This window comes from Notamacropus eugenii, chromosome 6, assembly GCF_028372415.1.
Source record: "Notamacropus eugenii isolate mMacEug1 chromosome 6, mMacEug1.pri_v2, whole genome shotgun sequence".
Lineage (NCBI taxonomy): Eukaryota > Metazoa > Chordata > Mammalia > Diprotodontia > Macropodidae > Notamacropus > Notamacropus eugenii.
In genome coordinates, this window is record NC_092877.1 from 78,369,618 (window position 1) to 78,388,156 (window position 18,539).

At 36.9% G+C, this 18,539-nt stretch overlaps 1 protein-coding gene across 2 annotated transcripts in view; it reads left to right on the forward strand.

Annotated features, from left to right (window-relative positions):
* Positions 1-329: 329 nt before the first annotated feature.
* Positions 330-18,539, forward strand: part of SLC34A2 (solute carrier family 34 member 2) — a 151,349-nt gene continuing 133,139 nt past the window's right edge. Inside the window, exons 1-2 of one of the 2 annotated variants that reach the window (XM_072620400.1) lie at positions 330-417; positions 4,860-4,916. The gene's annotated coding sequence lies outside the window, so the exon portion shown is untranslated. The remainder of the gene's footprint in view (positions 418-4,859; positions 4,917-18,539) is intronic. The other variant, XM_072620401.1, reaches the window with a different exon arrangement.

An 18,539-nucleotide genomic window follows, 5' to 3' on the forward strand; every position in this document is an offset into this window, starting at 1 on the left:
TTGCAAAAGCATTTTGTTTCTTCACTGTCTATGCTTATTTCCTCAATTTCATCTATTCAATTTAAATTACCAATTCTCTTGGCATATAAGCAGGTGAAATTACTTCTAAAAGCTAGCATTTTCTAGCACTGTATCAAAGAGTAGTTGTAGACATCCTTGTTTTATCTCTAAAACTTTTAAAAAAGCTCTAGTTTATTTTCACTGGATATAATGCTGACTCTTGATTTTAGTTTAGGTACTATTTACTTGTGTGTATGTGTGTGTTTTTGTGTGTATTTTAGGAGAGACAAAGTTTAATTAGTATCAGCTGATGGGAAGTTGCCAGGTGGCTGGCAATTAGGCAGAACAAAGAGAGATACACACAGACATATAAGATTTTACACAGTCCGAAAACAGGCAGAGGAATGAGCCTATCAGGTGAGGCTGTTCAGCCACTTTCCTTGTTTGGGAAATTGAGAAATAGGGACAGAATGTCAGATGATTTAGGGAGGGAATGTCTTAACCTTGGGCTTGTAACTTGTTAACCTTGGTGTTACCAAAAATCAGGTCTGTTCTGTTAGTGAAATTACCTTGTGGTTACTCTCATCAGACCATTTTGGTGCAGCAGGAGGTCTCTAGTTAATTTCATCAGAACGTCTAGGAGGGACCAGAGGTCTAAGACTGTGTCGTCCTCCCTTAGTGTTGGTTTCTTTTTTTTTTTTTAAAGAAATGGGTTTATTGGAAGTTTTTTCTGCTTTTATTAATTTTGTGATCCTTAGTGTTTTTTGGTTCATTACGTTGACAGTTTTGTTAACGTTGAGGGTTTTCTTAATACTGTAATTCTTAATATTGCATTCTTGGTATAAAGCCTATTTGTTTATAGCATACAATATTTTGATGATGTGCTGCTATAGTCTCTTCATTAATACTTCATTAAAATTTTTGAATCAATTAGGGATATTGGTCAATAGTGTACTTTGTTTTGTCTTTCCTTGGCTTCAGTATCAAAACCAGAATTATGCCATAGAAAGAATTTGGTAACATCCTCTTTTTCCTATTGCAAGTATGTCCTAAATTTACATTATATAATATTATAGTTCATTATTCTTTGAATATTTGATAGAATTCATTTGGAAATCCATCTGGTCCTAGATTTTTTTCCTTTGGGAGTTTATAGCTTGTTTAATTTTTTTCTCTGAGCTTGGATTATTTTAATTCTACATTTCTTATTTTGTTTATTTGGATATCATATGTATATATATTTTTTTCTTTTATATATGTTTAACACATTTATCTATTCAATTTAAATCGCCAATTTTTTTGGCGTATAAGTAGGCAAAGTGATTGCTAAATTTTACTTTTTTCCCTTCATTTGTTGTGAATTCTCCTTCTTACATTTTTAAACTAGCAATTTGGTTTTTCTCTCTTTAAAAAGCTAAGCTAGTTAATTGTTTATTTTATTTTTTAAAAAACAACTACATTAACTCTGTGTGTGTGTGTGTGTGTGTGTGTGTGTGTGTGTATGTCTGTGCGTGACTGCGTGTTATCTTTCAATTTAGAAAACTCTTTGATTTTTGGAATTTTTATTTTGGTGGATAATTGAGATTTTAGAATTTGTGGGTTTTTTCCAGTTGTATGCTCACTTTATTGAACTGTTTTTTCTCCCTTTATTGATAAAAGTGTTTAATGGAGATATAATTTTTCCTCTCAAGACTCCTTTAATTGCATTATTCCAGTTTTTGTCATTTGTCATTTGTCATTTTGTCATTTGGCATTGTCATTTTCTTGGATGAAATTTTCTGTTGTTTCTATGATTTGTTCTTTGACCTACCATTTCATTAGTATTAAGTTATTTAGTTTCCAATTAATTTTTAATCCTTTCTTCAAAAGTCCTTGAAAATTTTATTCCATTTGTACTTGGTAAAATATGTGTTTAATATTTGTCTGTCTTTGTACTTGTTTGTGAGGTTTTATACCCTAGAACATGATCAGTTTTTGTAAAGGTGTCATTCACAGCTAAGACTATGTGTACTTCTTTTTGTTCCCTTCAGTAATTGCCAGAGATCTTAATCTCCAACTTTTCTAAAATTCTCTTCAGATCCTACCTTCTTTCTTGTTTATTTTTTTTGTTTAGATTTGTCCAGGTCTTAGAGAAATATGCTGAGATTCCCCACTTTTTCAGTTTTATTGTCTATAACTTCTTGTGCATTGACTAATTTTTCCTCTAAGTATTTACTTGCTATATCATTTGGTACATTTATATTAAGTATTCATATTAATTTACATCTATGGGGCCTTAAGTCTCATGTAATTTCCCTATTTATCTCTCTTAACCAAGTCTATTTTTCCTGTTGTCTGAAATCATGATCACTACTCCTGCTTTTCTGAAGTCACCTGAACATAATAGAGTTTCCTATAGTCCCTTATTTTAAAACTTTCTGCTTCAGGTATGTTTCTTATAAAACATATGTAGTGAATTTTTCTTTCCAGTACATTGTGCAGCTCTCCTCTATATTGTAAGTTCATCCTATTCACATTCACACTTATAATTCTTAATTATGTATTTAGCTATATCTCATCCTGTTATACCTTTCCCTCCCTTTCATCCAAACTGTGACTCCTTGGTACTACTTGATACAAAATAACTTTGAAGTTATTTTCAAAGGATGGCTGATAGAGTCTTTTTTATGTTCATTTTCTCCTTTGGTTCTAGTAGGTCTCAGTAGTTTTCATTCATGAGTTCTTTAAATATGGTATCTAGACTTTTTAGGGACTAAGTTTTTAGGGAGTCTGATGAATATTAAATTAATTCTCTTCGACCTGTTTTCATGGTCAGTTTTTGTTAGGAGATGTCTTAAATTTTCTTCTTTTTTTTCAGTTTGAAAATTTTGTTCCAGTCTAATCTAATCTAATTTTCAGAGTCTGTTACTTGAGGAATGTTTAGTACCTCCTGTAGTAATATGTTTATTCTCCTTACAGCTCTTTCTTCTGGAGTGGAGTTCTTAACTTACATGATTACATAATCTTGTTTTAAAATTTTTCAATTACATAATCTTATTTTATTTCAGTATAACTGGTTTCCTATTTAATGCCATGCATTTTTCTTTTATGCATTTAAAAACAATATTCTGAGTCCATAGGTTTTTCCAAACTGACAAAAGGCTCCATGACATAAATAAGGTTAAGAACTTATACTCTAGAGCTTATTTTTCTTTTCTGTTCTTTTCTCTAGAACTCTCATTTCATTTATAATGGGAAGGGAAGAAAGGGAATAATAATTCATGTAGCTCCTATGTGCCAGGTACTGTACTAAGTGCTTTATAAATATTATCTCATTTGACAATTATAATATCATTCTTTAACTCTTCCTCATTTTTTTCCCAGGAATTCCAGTAACTCTTGTGGTAAATCTGTCATTTTTCTTGTCTTTTTCTTATACATGATGTATAGTTTATTTTCTCTTCTGGGTTTGTGCCTTGGGTATCCCTAGCTCTATAATATTTATCATCAGAGTTTTCTTCTGTTTACTCCTTTTTCCCAAGTTTACTTCCTGTAATATGAATTTGTATCAGGATTTTTTGAGCTTCTAAATAGAATGGATGGTATCTTCTTTGTTACTCCTCTATATTATGGAGGTTTCAGTAATAGGCCCTGTGTTTTTCAAATACCTCAGGATCAACCTCCAAGGCAGTCTGTGTGGGTGTTAGAGCAGTTAGAGCCTCCTAGGCTCTGGCCAGAGTTACAGCAACACAGCTGCAGGGTCCAGGAATCCCTGACTACACTCAAGTTTGAGGTCCTCTCTTCTGTCCTTGAGAACAGTTATAGGCTTTGAGCTTCCCTGTTGTTGTTCAGTTGTTTTCACTTGTGTCTGACTCCTCATAACACTATGTGGGATGTTCTTGGCAAAGATTACTGGAATGTTTTGCTGGACTGTGTCCTTGGATATTACTTTTCACCTTGCTGAGACACAGTTTCCAAATCTATAAAGAAACAGAGTTTGACACTATGATCTCTAAGGTCCTTCCAACTTTGGCATTTTATGATTCCCATTCTGCAGTTCCCTGATGAGACATAGGTTAGGTTGGATGGCTTTAGATGCCCCTTTCAACTCAGAATCTGTGATTCCTGAGGGAGGAACCCATGACTGATTAACTCAAGTAGATCATGGAGGAGTATATTTATGGCACTAAATGAAATGATTCATTAAAGGTGCATGTTCAGAGAGGGTGGGGTCAAGAATAATAAGTTTTTGTGGAATAGTGGATTGGACACTACATGATCAGATTTATAACTTTTTTCCATAGACACTGAAAAATAATAAAAAACATGCTCTCCAGATATCTGTAGATATTACTCAGTTTCTATCTTATGGATAAAGCTGATTGCATTTACTAGTATTGCCAGCAAACTCCTATGACTATAATTGCTAGTCAAGGTTCCCCTTCAGATCATTTGCAATCAATTAAGTTTATTGCTCCAATAGGTAGCTTTGTATCAGAGAAGTTATTCTGTCTGCTCTGGATCTTGAAAGTGAACTGTGCCCCAAATTCAGGAATTAAGAGATGCTGGCTTCTGCATACGTGGAGCTGCACTGCCTATGGAGGAAGATGTCAGGTAGAAACCTGTGCTCCAGGCCAGTCTCTTTTCCTCTGTGATTTTCTTCTGTACATGCCTCTTTTATTCAGATGAAAGTCATTTCTGTTTCCAAGGGGCAAGACATTAAATGGATAAATGAAAATGAAAATGGATAAATGACAGCTTGGTTTAGTAGATAGGCTAGATTTGGCATCAGGAAGATAGAAGTTCAAGTTATTTCATGGCGGCATACTGCCTTTGTGACCAGAGGCTACTCATTTAACCTCTAACACTATAAATTACAGAGGATGCTGCCTGTGTCCCGGGAGGGAGGAAATTTCCGTACCAGGAATTCTTCACAGGTAAGAAGAACAAAAAGGAAAAGAAAAGAGGAAGAAAACAGGTATTCCATGACCTTTATCTACCAGGGAGACTACGTGCTTTGGACAATTGACACAGCTGAGTGGTTGCCTGGCACATAATAGGATATATCAATAAATGTTTATTGTCTGAGCTTGAGCTAAAAAACACAGAAATTCCACTACTCATAGGGATGCTATATAATAATAGTATCATGTATAATGATAGTTTAATGTAGAAAATAAAAGTATATAAATATGAAATATTTAAATATATCTATAATATAAACCTATTAGATATATTTATATAACAAGTATACATGTAATATACAACAGAAATATATTTATATGATATAACTATATAAATAGCGCAATATAAATATGAAATATTTATATAAAATGTAATAATGGATAAATATAAAAGTAGTATTATGGTACTATCTTCTAATGCCAATGATAGTGATGACTATGTTCACATGATATTTTATAGCTGATGACATCTTTTCCCATAGCCTTTTAAACTGATTCTCATGATTAATAGATAATGTAACTATTATTCTTTCTGGTTTGTAGACGAGAACGTTGTAGTTGATTGTGTTGGGCTATAAGTGATTTCCCAGGACACCAGGACATAACCCAATGGACGTCATCATCATTCATTAGTATAGAACTTTATGCTTCTCAAATGCTGTAATAGTTATAAGATTGCCCATAAAGCAACCCTGTAATGTAGCTCATTAATATTGTCCTCCTTGGTCCCAGAAAGGTAAATTAGAACAATCAAGGAAGAAGTGTTAGAACTGGAAGTGGAGCCCAGGTTTTTGTACTCCTAGTGGATCAGTGTTCCCTTCCTCCAAATATGTCTGCTTTCACAGACGCACATGAAATTCCTTTCATTGAAGGAATTCAGAGATCTTTGCAAATATTCATCACTCCCAACAGCACCCTTTTGCCATGGGAGGGTTTAAATATTATTAAAACTTCCAAGTGGCATTTGCAAGAAGAGTTAGATGTTTCTGATTTTTACTAACTTGACTTAAATTTCTTCTGCTAAATTTGTTAATTTTTTTTGGGAGGGGGGCAGAGAGAAACTGTCTGAACTTTATTTTTAGTGGGTCCAGGAATTAAGGAGGAAGTTTCCTTTGAAAGCCTTTCTGATTAAATTTGTCGCCTCAGCAATTTGCATGGTCCATCAGGCAGTCAATCAACAACATTTATGTTCTTACTATCAGCAGGTCATATAATATGGGAAAAGCAGAAGTAATTTTCTCTCTTGCTGATCCAATGTTCATTAAGATGTTTGAAACAGTAGAGGCTTTGTTAACAGCAGGTTTCATCTGATACAGGAGCTTCCTAGAAAGATTAATGTTCTCTTAAATGGGAGAAAAAAATCCCTTCCAGGGATGAAACCAGAAAAACCATGGAGAATTATTTTTTTTCCTTTAGCTTCTGCCAATCTGTCTGAAGACGAGAATTTCTAGTTCTTACCTGAACCTAGTGCATGCTGGGTAACCTGGGGGCACATAGGGCAGTATTATAGTTGCTTCCTGAACTCTTTTTGAAGTAATCAAGTTAGACATCCAACAGACTATAAATGAGGAGTTAAATTCAGCTATTCAATTGGAGTAGGTGCTGAGCAGCTGCGTTAGATTCTAAGGGGTCTAATCAAAGAGGGAGAAGGGTAGTCCTCACCTGAAAGGAATTAACTAATCTAGTTGGGGAGATAAGGTAACCTTATTAAACAAATGACAGAGCAAAGACAGTTTGTGATTAAATGTCAAAATGAGTGGTGAGGATCATCGTTGAAGGGTTTCAGAAGAAGGAGAGGTCATTGTCAACTGGAGTGGCCTTCAGAACTACATGGAGGAGGCAGGATTTGAGCTGTGCTGAGAAGGATGCTGAGGGGTCTGGATGAGTGGAAAGGATCATTGGAGGACAGTAAGGAGACTGGTCAAGCTGAAATTATGTTCAGATTGGGAAGAAGATTATAGAATTAGACCTGGAAGGCTATCTGATCCAAACTCCTTATTTTAAAAATTTGGTAGGTGAGGCATGGAAAGGTGAATGTGACTGAAGTCCTATGGGATACCAGTAGCAAAATGTCAAGTTCAGGTCATCTTTCCTGCAGAAAGATGCTTCCAGCCAGTGAGGAGAGGCAGATGAGTTTGGATAGCTAGGGTAAGCTCAGATTGTTTGAGTACCTTTTTAATGAATCCTTTTTTAATTGTGGCTTCACAGTTAGTGGTAGATTGTGCTTTGCCTCTTCTTGTCCTGTCATCTGGTATAATTATGCCTGGAGTAATCTAAATTATGTAAATCTATATCCATATCTAAACGTATAGCTGGATAGATGGGTGAATGTTAGAATAACCCTTTTAAGATCAATGAATTTACAATGATTCTTTATAGGTCATCTAGTCCAATGCCTCTATCTCATAGAAGAGAAAGCTGAGACAGATATACTTGCCCAGAGTCAAATACGTGGTACAGCTGGGATAGAAAAGAGCCTTGGATAAAGTTTTTGTGAAGTGAATATTCCATGATCTCATTGATTTGAGAGTAAAGTGAATAGCTATGAGCAAATACTCAGTTCAGTTATTTTTCAGTTGTGTTTGACTCTGTGACCCCATTTGTGGGTTTCTTGGCAAGATACTGGAGTGATTTGCCATTTCCTTCTCATTTTACTGATGAAGAAACTGATGCCAACAGGGTTAAATGACTTGCCCAAAGTCACACAGCTAATAAGTGTCTGAGGCCGGATTTGAACTCGTAGAGATGAGTCTTTCTTATTCCAAGTCCAGCGCTCGTTCTACTATGCCACCTAGCGACCTGGTACTGGAAAATATACCCGTTTGGTAATACCTCCTTTTCATAGATAGGCCTTTGCTTCAAGTAGGCTACACCCTGAGTAGTGCCATAGAAAAGTCACAGTCCGCCATAGAAAAGCTTCTGGCAATGGAGAGTGCTCTGCCACTTTCAGTCAGAATGCCAAGAGGGCTTCTTGGATGATGTTCTGTGGTGGACTTGACTTGGACTTGGACTTGGTAGTCTAGGTTTGCTATTGGAACAAAGAAGATGTTGTAGACCACTGTCAGTTGACAAAAGGAGATGGACTTAGGGATACCTGGAGAACACCCAGGAGGACACCCTGAACTGATTCTAATGAGCAAAGCTCCCTTGACTGCGTGGTCCAGCATTTTCAACCAGCCAAGCATTAGAGAGGGAGATTTAAACTCCTTATGTTTAAGTCTGGTACTCAGGCTTGTACTCAGGTTGTTTTGTACCCAGGCAGTGACAGAGTGATCTCAACACTGAACCAAGTCTTAAGAACCTCAGTATCTTTAAAGGAGCCTGACTTGAATGGAGGCAGAAATTAGTATATTGCTCATATCACATAGACCCTGCCCTGGCCATGCAACCCTTGAGGTTTTCCCCTTTCCTGGCTGGGTGTTGTATATACCACTACTCTATTAGCCTCCATCTTGTATCGGCTCCCCATCCTTCATTGGCTACAGAACCCTTGCACTATAGCTCTGAGCTGGGCAAGTGGGGCCCAATGGGACTTTACTGGAGAGAAATGATTAGATGTACAAAGATTCTGTGCTCCTCTGCCTCTCAGCTGTACCCCTTCCCTCACGGCAGGGATCAAGTGCATCTCTTCCAAAACAAAACAAATGGTATTGTCTGGGAAACTGGACCTTACTGGTGCCTCTCTGGTTCTTGGTCTCATCAGAGAAGTAATAGAGACAAATAGAAGGATGCAGGCTCTGGGACAAGGTCATCTTGGGGAACCTTCTATGAAAAAGAAACACTGGGGTAGAATGAGATCTTTCTTCGAAGCTATGGTGAGATTCCATTTCAAAGGCTCATTCCTTAGCCTCTTTGCCAGAAAATCAATTGTTAAATTATTCATTGGCTCAGATGGGCTCATTCTGAAAGTAGTCTTCATTGCCAGCAATGTTTTATCAGAGTCGACATTATTCCAGTTATCAGAACAGATTAAGTTTATAATTTAATACTTAATCTGCCCTCCAAACACTGTGATGAAGTAGATGTGGCTGCTACCCTTGGGTATCCAGGGAATTGAAGATCTTCTTGGTTCTTATTCCCTCTTTAACTTATCAAGTGAATAAAACATGAAAGTAATAAAATAGACTCATAAAAATGATGCTCATTTTGGTTTACAGTTCTAATCCCTTAATTATCTCTGGCTCAGCTGCTGCCCCAAATTTGCCTTTCCTATTTCATTTTAAACCACACCATATAGTCTTAGAGTTTTATATCTGGAAAGCACGTTAGAAATCTTTTAGTCCAACCCTCTCATTTTACAGATGAGGAAACTGAGACTTAGTGGAGTGAAATAAGTATCTTGCCTGAGCTAATAGTAGAACTGGAAACCAGATATCCTACCTCTTTCTCTCACCCACCAAAAGCCCACTCACTGCACTTGAAACATTATCTTCAGCCCTATCCTGCCATAAAACATTTATTTTCCATTTAAATCATACCTGTAGAAGAAATCTGACCCACTCTAGGAAAGCTTTTAGACTATCCTCTTTGTGATAAGAATTACAGATTTATCCCTGAATTATCCTGACCATGGCGACTAGCGGTGTCTTTCCTAGCCATGAAAAACGGAAGAATTCCAAAATAAGATGGGATAATAACTGATACTTTTATATTGCATCAAATATTTGACCAATCCCTTTGCATATATTAACTCTTTTAATACTCACAACCCCACCCCCATAATTCTGCGAAGTAGGTACTACAGGGATTATTGTGTAAACTGAGTAAACTGAGTAAACTCAGGTTCAGAAAAGTTGAGTGATTTGCACATGGGCACACAACTAAGTGCCAGAGGCAGGACTTGACCCTTTTTCTCGATTCCACATCAGATATGTTTTTTACTACAGCACAATGCTAGATACCTAATCTGGAATCCCCTCTTTTTTTGAGTCAGTTAACCATGTCCAACTGTGACCCCAGTGGGGACTTTCTTGGTAAAGATACTGAAGCAGTTTGCCATTTCCTTCTCCAGTTTATTTTACAGATGAGGAAACTAAGACAAACAGTATTAAGTGACTGGCTCAGGGTCACTTAACTAATAAGTGTCTGAAGCTAGATATGAATTCCAGTCTTCCTGATTCCAAGCTCAGCACTGTATTCACTGTACCACCTGCTGCCCTGGCATCCTCTCCACAATTCAGGCATTCCATCCACTGTGCCATGTTGTCTTGCACAGATATTTTCAGTTCCTTTGTCAGGGATTATTTTCCTTGATTAGAATACTGCCTACCTTTCTTAAGAACTTGTTTCTGAGGTAGATAGATGGTGCAGTGGATAGAGCTCTAAGCCCTGGAGTCAGAAGAACCTGAATTCAACTCTGAGCTCAGACACTTAGAATCAATGTGACCTTGGGCAAGTCACAACCCCAGCTGCCTTAAAAAAAAGAAATGGTTTCTTTTTACACTGTCTTCATCACTCTTTACACCATTTAACTGGACTATAGCAGGGATATTCCACCTGTCACCCATTCATAAAGTCATCGCATTAAAAAAAGGGTTTTCTTACAGGAGGAAGATCATGGTAAAGTGTATGTTTGTGTGTTTTAACACACCTAGTAAGTTTTCTTTATTCTTTTTGTTGCCTCAGGAATTTTCCTTGCTAACCTTGAGGTGGTCGTTGGCAGGCGCTTTCTGATGAGCTATAAGATAGGGAAACCAGTTAACTTAGAGCCTGTCCTGTCCCACATCTCACCTTTAATTTGGACAGTTGGAGGAGATGAGAGAAAATTTGTGTCTGTAAGAAAGTTAATTAAAGCTAAATGGGAAAGGATTTAATGACGCTATAATTCTGTGCTCTGTGGGCAGAGTTAAGTCTCAAATAGCTCACCTTTTCTCCACTGAAGCACTATTTACCAGCTTCCTGCACTTTTGTAATGGGTTTTTGACTGGTGAAATAGTGACCAAATTCACTTAGTCCTTTATTCAGAGAATTCTTTCTGGCATTTACTTTCATGAATGAGACGTCTGGGAGTTCTTATTCTTTTATGTTAACCCCATCTGTTTTTACTAGTGGATCCAAGACAGAATTCTCAGTGGAGTTGTTGCTAACATATAGTGATTAGACTCAAAGGGGTGTGCTGGGGAACTTGTAGCCTTGAGGAGTCAAGAAGACTCCTTGGGGTTTGTGAGGATGGGTAAATCAGGCAACCTCTTTAAACTTCTGTTTCTTCCTCTGTGAATAACAATTATGATACCTCTTGTACTTAACCCACAGGGATATTATAAGGTTCAAATGAAGTCTTTGTAAAGCACTGTGCCAACTGAAGAGGACAACGTTAATGCCACTTAAGACAATGAGGATGTAATAAAATTGAAATAACCAGAGGGCCAGCTGCTAGGCCCTTGAATCCTCCCCACCCCGGGGTGTGAAAGGGAAATCTCTCTCCTCAAGTTTCTCATAGTACTTTACTCCAACTTCCAAACTCCTTGATGACAGGAATTGTTTCATTTTTGTCTTTGATTCTCTAGCACCTGGCACTGTGGTTGGCACTAAGTAGCCCTCGAATAAAGGACTGTCGATTCTTTAGTTATCTCATTCCCTCTTGTATCACAGATATTTGTACACATCTTCTCCCTCTCTACCCTTTGTCATCATTATTATATATGAATATAAACTCCATGAGAACAAGGTCAGTGGCATAATGTATCCCTATTGACTAGCATACCACTGTATTACTCACTGATTTAATAAATGTTTGTTAAATGAATGAAAGAATAAATGAATGAAGTGACTGGGACCCCTAAACTATTTTGAGCAAACAAGGTCAAATTAAGGATTAAGGTTTCTTTTTTTAATCACCTCCTTTCCTCCAATAACAAGTTATATACTGATATCTATACATATTCAGTTCAGTCTTCTACAATACAGTCCTATATAATCATACATTAATACAGGCTATTCCAAAAATGATAGTATAGCTTAAAGCTATTAAAGCTTAATTTGAAACTAAGACTTTTAGGACACCCTGGGGAACGGGGAGGGATAATTGCATTTTAAGTTTTAGAAAAATCTTTTTTCTCAAACATCCAAGCAAGGGACTGCAAGTATTATTATTCCCATTTTACAAATGAGAAAACTAGCGCTCATTGAGGTAATGTGACTTGTCTGTTGGAGCTAAGAATTGATGCTTAAAATGATGACTTCTAGGGTTGAAAGATACTGAATCATTTTTTTAAAAATCCACTTTTCAGTTCTGTTTAATAAATAAACTGAACATCTTAAAGGGAGGAAAGTGCACTAACACATTTTATAACACTTTTCAACAACGAGTGTGGCGTAGCACAAGGCATCTTAGAGTTAGAGTCAGAAGACCTGGGTTGAAAACCAGCCTCTGAAATTTATGATCTGTATGATAATGGGCAACTCATTTAACCTCTGTGAGCCTCAGTTTTCTTACCTGATTAGTGGGGAGAATAATAGATGTAGTCAGTGCCAAAATTTATAGAAATGTTTTCCTAACTTTGAAACACTATATACATCAGTTAGTCAACAAGCATTTTTAAGTGTATACTGGAGATATAAATAAAGGCTAAAATATAGCCTCTAACTTTAAGGAACTAGGAGGAGGAGACAACATTTAGGATTTTTTTAATTTAGTGAGTTTTTTATCCTCAGTTATATGTAAAAACAATTTTTAATATTTGCTTTAAAACTTTGAGTTCTAAATTCTCTGCTTTCCTGCCTCCTCACCCCCCTCATTGAGAAGGTAAGCAGTTTGATAAAGGTTATACATGTGTGGTTATGCAAAACATATCCATAATAGTCATGTTGTGAAAGAAAATGTAAACAAAAAAAACCTCAAGAAAAATAAAGTGAAAAAAATATAGTTCAATCTGTGTTCAGACACCATCAGTTGTTTCTGACAACATTTAAAGAACTATACAGAGTCAATGGACATGTAAGAGATGTATAGAGTAGATGAACACAATCTCAGAGAGAAGGCAGTAGCAGGGGAAAGGCGAAAGATTACAAGAGGATCCCTGTAGAGAATGGGATTTGAGCTGAGTCTTGAAGAAAGTTATAGAAATCAGGAGACGGAGGTGGAGGTAGGAGAGCATTCTAGCAGCTAATGCAAACTCGTGGAGTTGGTAGATGCAGTATTATATGTGAAGAACAGCGAATAGGCCAGTATAGCTGGATCATTGAGAATGTGGAGGGGAATCAAGTGTAAGAACGTTGAAATGACAGGAAGGTTTCCAGTTGTGAAGGATTTTAAATGCCAGTGAGAGGATTTTATACTTGATCCTGGAAATAATAGAAAGTCGCTGAATTTTATAGAGTTGTAGGGGAAGGGTATGTAGCCAGACTCATACTTTAGGAAAATCACTTTGTTAATCTGAGGCTTTAAATGGATGTTAATACTTTTTAAAAACAAAGAGAACTTGAAGGTTTTTGTGGCATATTTGACATTATCTTTTTAGTGTCTCAGCTGGCAGAAATGTCCATTTGTAAACATTATTGGGGACCAGCATTATAAGGTTCTCATCCTTTGTTCTTTACCTCTGGCATCAGTGATGCCTTTCCTCCCATCATTTTGTTTTTTAAAACGATAGCTAGCCCGTCCCTAGAGTGTGAATGCCATGGTACTTGGCATAGGGAGATGATCTTTGAACACATAGGACCAGACTCTCAGTATCCCAAAAGATATATGATTTCATTGATGTACATACTGTATCCAAACTTTTAGTGCCTTAGTGGATAGTCCTCATGACTTAGCACTTTCCCTCTGAGATTATCTCTAATGTATCTTGTGTATATCTTGTTGTATACAGTTTGTGATGTTTTCTTCCCCATTAGACTATGGGCTCCTTGAGGACAGGAACTTTTATTTTTTGCCTTTCCTTGTATTCCCTAGCATAAAACAGAATGCCTGACACATAGTAGGCACTGAATAAATGTTGTCTGACTAGATTTGATGACCAGCTTTCTGGTGAAGGCACTTCTGAACTTAATCAGATTCTTGGATGATGGACCTAATGTCCATTTTCAGGGTTGGTAGGACCTGACAGTTTTATCTCTGTTGCCACAACCTTTTAGATCCCAGGGTTACTTCTATGCCACAGTGAGGCACTGGAGTAGGACTTTAGTGGAATATAGAGGACTCTTTTTATTGGTTTTTCCTTAATACTCATTGAACACTCACCTTTATGTCGCAAGTTAAGGAGAGAAAAGCACTTAATATATCCACTATTGCATTTGATCTTCATAACAATCTTTTAAGAGAAGGGCTACTAGTATTACCATCCCCATTGTCTAGATGAGCAAATTAAAACTTAGGGAAGTCATATGACTTGCCCACAGTTACTCTAGCAGTAAGTGTCAGAGGTAGGATTGAACTCTCCTGAGTTCAAGTGCAGTTATCTTCCCACAATGCAATATTTTTTCTTTATTGCTCCCAATATAGTTTTTATTGCTCCTTAGGGTCTAAAATGGTATGTACTTAACTACTACCTAAATTGGCACACTCTAGAATATGCTAATGATAATTGTGGCTGTTTATTCATGATTTGCTTCCTATTTTTTAGGTTTTTTTTTTTTTGCTAATAAAGTCAAATATTAGTTACAGAGGTTCCTGGGGATATAAAATCTGTATTTATTCCAATTAATTCTGGAATCTCCTGCTCTGAAATTGATTTCATCCATGCAAATGATTGAAGGGAACAGAGTTCCCATTGTATGCATTTCTTTTATGACATGCCTTACAAAACACAGAGAAAACACAATGTGTGCATATAAGTAATATCTGAGATCTTATCATATACACATAAATTAAAACAAAACAAAGGTACAGTCAACTCTGAGTTATATGACCATAAATTTTCATTCCCAGGCTGAAGTCCCTTTGTCATCTAGCATGTTCTTGGTCTTTCTCTCTTCCTCAGTTGAGGTGTACTCAGAAAAAAACAACAGTGTATGGGAAAGAACGTTCAATTTGAAATCAGGAGACTTGGGTTCTAGCTCTGTTACTAATTGCCTGCTACTAATTAGTATCTGGACTTCATTTTCTTCTGTAAAATAAAGAGGAAGTTAGACTGAAGGATCTCTAAGGTTCCTTCTAGGTCTAAAATGCTATGATTCTAAATTAAGTGAACTTCAGTATTTAATAATAGTTTACATTTTCATAGCATCTTAGCAAGGTACTTTTTATATGTTATCTTATTTAATTTTATATGTTATCTTATTTAATCACTTAAGAAACCTTTGAGATAAAGAGTATAAGTATAATTATCTTGACTTTACAGATGAAGAGAGTGACTCAGAGATTAAATGGTTTGCCCAAAGGTACACAGTAAATGGTGGAACCATGACTTGAAATCAGATTCTGATTCCAAATTCTATGCTCTTTACACCTGCTGAGCAAAGTAGCCTTAGGAAGGTGAATCTGGTATAATAAAAACTACTATGAATTTCAAAGCTCAATGTAAATTAAATTATCTGTGCTATTAGTCCAAATGATTTGGAAATAGGCTCTAGTATATAGAAGTAAAGAAATTGCTATTTTAAAAAATGCACCTGAATTTACAAAGCCAAATATGGTTGCTCTTCAGTGAAGTCCCCTTGGAAAGCCATATCTTTATTTGAGTGGTGCTGTCATGACTTGAAACATTTTTGGATCTCCTTTTTTAGGAATTTTCTTCAGAAATTACATTCTTTTAAGTAACCTCAATAATGACGTCTTTTTCCTTTGACAATGGAATTGATTTTGGGGAGGAGACAAAAGTAAGTTGGAGTCACATCTAACCAGATAATGTAATTTTGAATTCAAAATGAACTGTGGCTATAAAATCAAGAGACTGACTTTCTTGGATGGTTCTGAATACAGTTCCAAAAGATTTAATAATAGTTTACATTACATTACAAAAGATGAAGTCCAACCATGTTTTGAATTAAATGAAATAAATACAAAGGCCCTAGAAGAGTGGAGAGAGTGATGGAAGACCTGTTTCCCCTCAAAACCTGCCTCTCTCCTTTACTAGCTTAGTGATTACGGCAAGCCACTTAGCCTCTCTGAAAGTCAATTTCTTCATCTTTAAAATGGGAATAATGTCCTCAAAGGATTGTTGTAGGGCTTAAATGAGAAAATCTACATAAACTGTTTTGAAAATCTTAAAACATCATCCAACCTTGACTAGTGAGGAAATGACTTGCCCCAGAGACTTAGTGATGAAGGCAGGAAAAGGATGAATAGATTTGTGTACTGGTTAAGGCAGGACCTGAGTCATGCTGGTCAGCTCCAAGATGTGGGCAGCAATCAAAGTACTCTGCTTTGTATTACACAGGGATCTCTATCTAATGCGGCTGTCATTTTTTTTTTATGATCCACAAGAAAATCATACAGTGGTGGCCTTTATGTTATAGCTGGAATGGACTCCAGGATGAACTTTGAGACAGAGTCCAAATTACAAACTCTCACACTCAAAGATCAAACCACAAACCACACTCTAAGTAGGTAAATAATAAATAATTCAGGGTTAAGACTGGAGCAATCCTACAGAAAGACTTCAGGAAACACTACTGTACTCCTTTGTGATGAGAAGAAAGGGAGTCCAGGATGCTGGTCCAAGAGGTAGAACTGAGTGGGCTGAACTGAGGGGGAGCTGTGACTGCTAGGGTGAGGAAACATATCAGCAGCAAATCAGACTACCCCTACTGCCTCTCCTCAGATAGAGACAACCTAGAATCCTTCCATGGTTTTATACTCAAGTAACCAGGAAGTGGTTTTAGTGTTTAGTTTTCCTAGTTTAGTCTTAAGGATAGTTTCAATATCTTTATGGATGTTTATTTATTAATATTTATTATCTTAAAATATAAAGTTGTCTACATTTAATGAATAATTATATTACATATGATATATTATATCATAATAATTATTTAATAAAATTAATTAAACTTCATATTTATTAGTTTAACTTGCAGGGGGAAAGGGTCAGGTATTGCTCCCACCACAGGGTAGAATTAACAAGATTTGTCAATTAATTGGAAAGGAGATATAAAAGAAAGCGAAGAGATTCAGAGGCTACAAGCTTGTATAGAGGGTAATATTCTCAACAGAATTAGGGAAGTTTGGATAATGGACAGATTTGAAAGAGGACAGAGAAGATAATGAATCATGTTTTGGACATATTAAATTTATGTTGCCAACAAGGCATCCAAGTAGAGATATCCAAGATGCTACTGGCTAACTTACAGATGTGAGAGATGATGACATTTGCAAGGAAGCATATACAGAGAAAATGTTAAAAGAGAATTCAGAATGGAACCTTTGTGGGAGCACCCATGCTTAGGAGGTGGGAACTGAAAATGATGACCCAGCAAAAAAGGCTAAGAAGGATCAGTTAGAAAGGTAGGAAGGAACCAGGTATTATAAGCGTCCAAGGAGGAGGTTACCCAATAGGAGGAGGAACCCAACATCATGAAATGTTTCAGAGAGGTTGAAGAGGAGGAAGACTGAGGAAAGTTCTAATGTATAAATTGCCAAGTCTCGTGGCACCCAGTCAGAACATGTCCTTTGGAGTAGCAGGCTCTGGCCTGGTAAAGACATAGCAAAGACAATTCCTTCTCCTTGGTTTTTGCCTTCTTCACACTTGTTCTAAAACTTTCTGCTCAGCTTTATATTGGCTTTTAAGTTCTCCATTCCTCACTCCAAAGAGAAGTCATCTTGCTTAAGCTGTGACTGGGAATCAGATGAGTTACCTTTCTACTCAGCTAGGAAATGTGCTGGGGGACAGGGAACTTGGAATTCTGTTAAGGGGAACAGGAAGGAGGGAGTCAATGGAGAAGGAGATTTAAACGAGTTTAAAAAAAATCTTCCTGACTCCAAGGCCAGCTCTCTACGCATTACATCAGGCTGCCTTCCAATGCCACAACACATTTTAAAATTATCTTCACCTTAATTTTGTGAAAACTAGCAACCTTGTCATTTGTCTATTTATCAGCGATCAGTCTAGTTCTGCTCACTTTCTTCTTGCTCCATCCCATCCCATCCCACCTTCTTGCCTGGGCTGCTCCAACTACTAGCAACCTAGCACTCCCTACACACTCCACTTCCACTCCTGGCTACTCCTAAGCCCCACCCCTGCCCTGTCTGTCATTGCTTTCCTGTGGCTTCTGCATCTATATCTTCAATAGACACTTTGTGTTCTTGACTACCTCTTAGTGGTAGAGTTCTTCTGCCTTGTGTCACTGCCTCTGGCTGCCCAATTCTTGGTTCCAGCTGTTTCAGCTTCATACTTTCCCTAAGATTCTACAGGGCCTAGGGCTACCTCAGACCCTCTACCCAAGTGTCTGATTCTTTCTTCTCTTTTTTCCCTCTCAGAAACACAGCTCTCATTTATAACATCATTTCTATACATTTGCAATTTTTCTATTCCTATTTACTTATAACGTTTCTAAGTTGTGTTATTGTTGATACTGATATTCATTTAAAGTAATCAAGAGTGCTGCATAGTAATTAGAGAATGCAGTACAGCTAAGTGGTGCAGTGGATAGAGCACTGACCCTGGAGTCAGGAGGATGTGAGTTCAGATCAGGCTGTGTGACCCTGGGGAAGTCATTTAA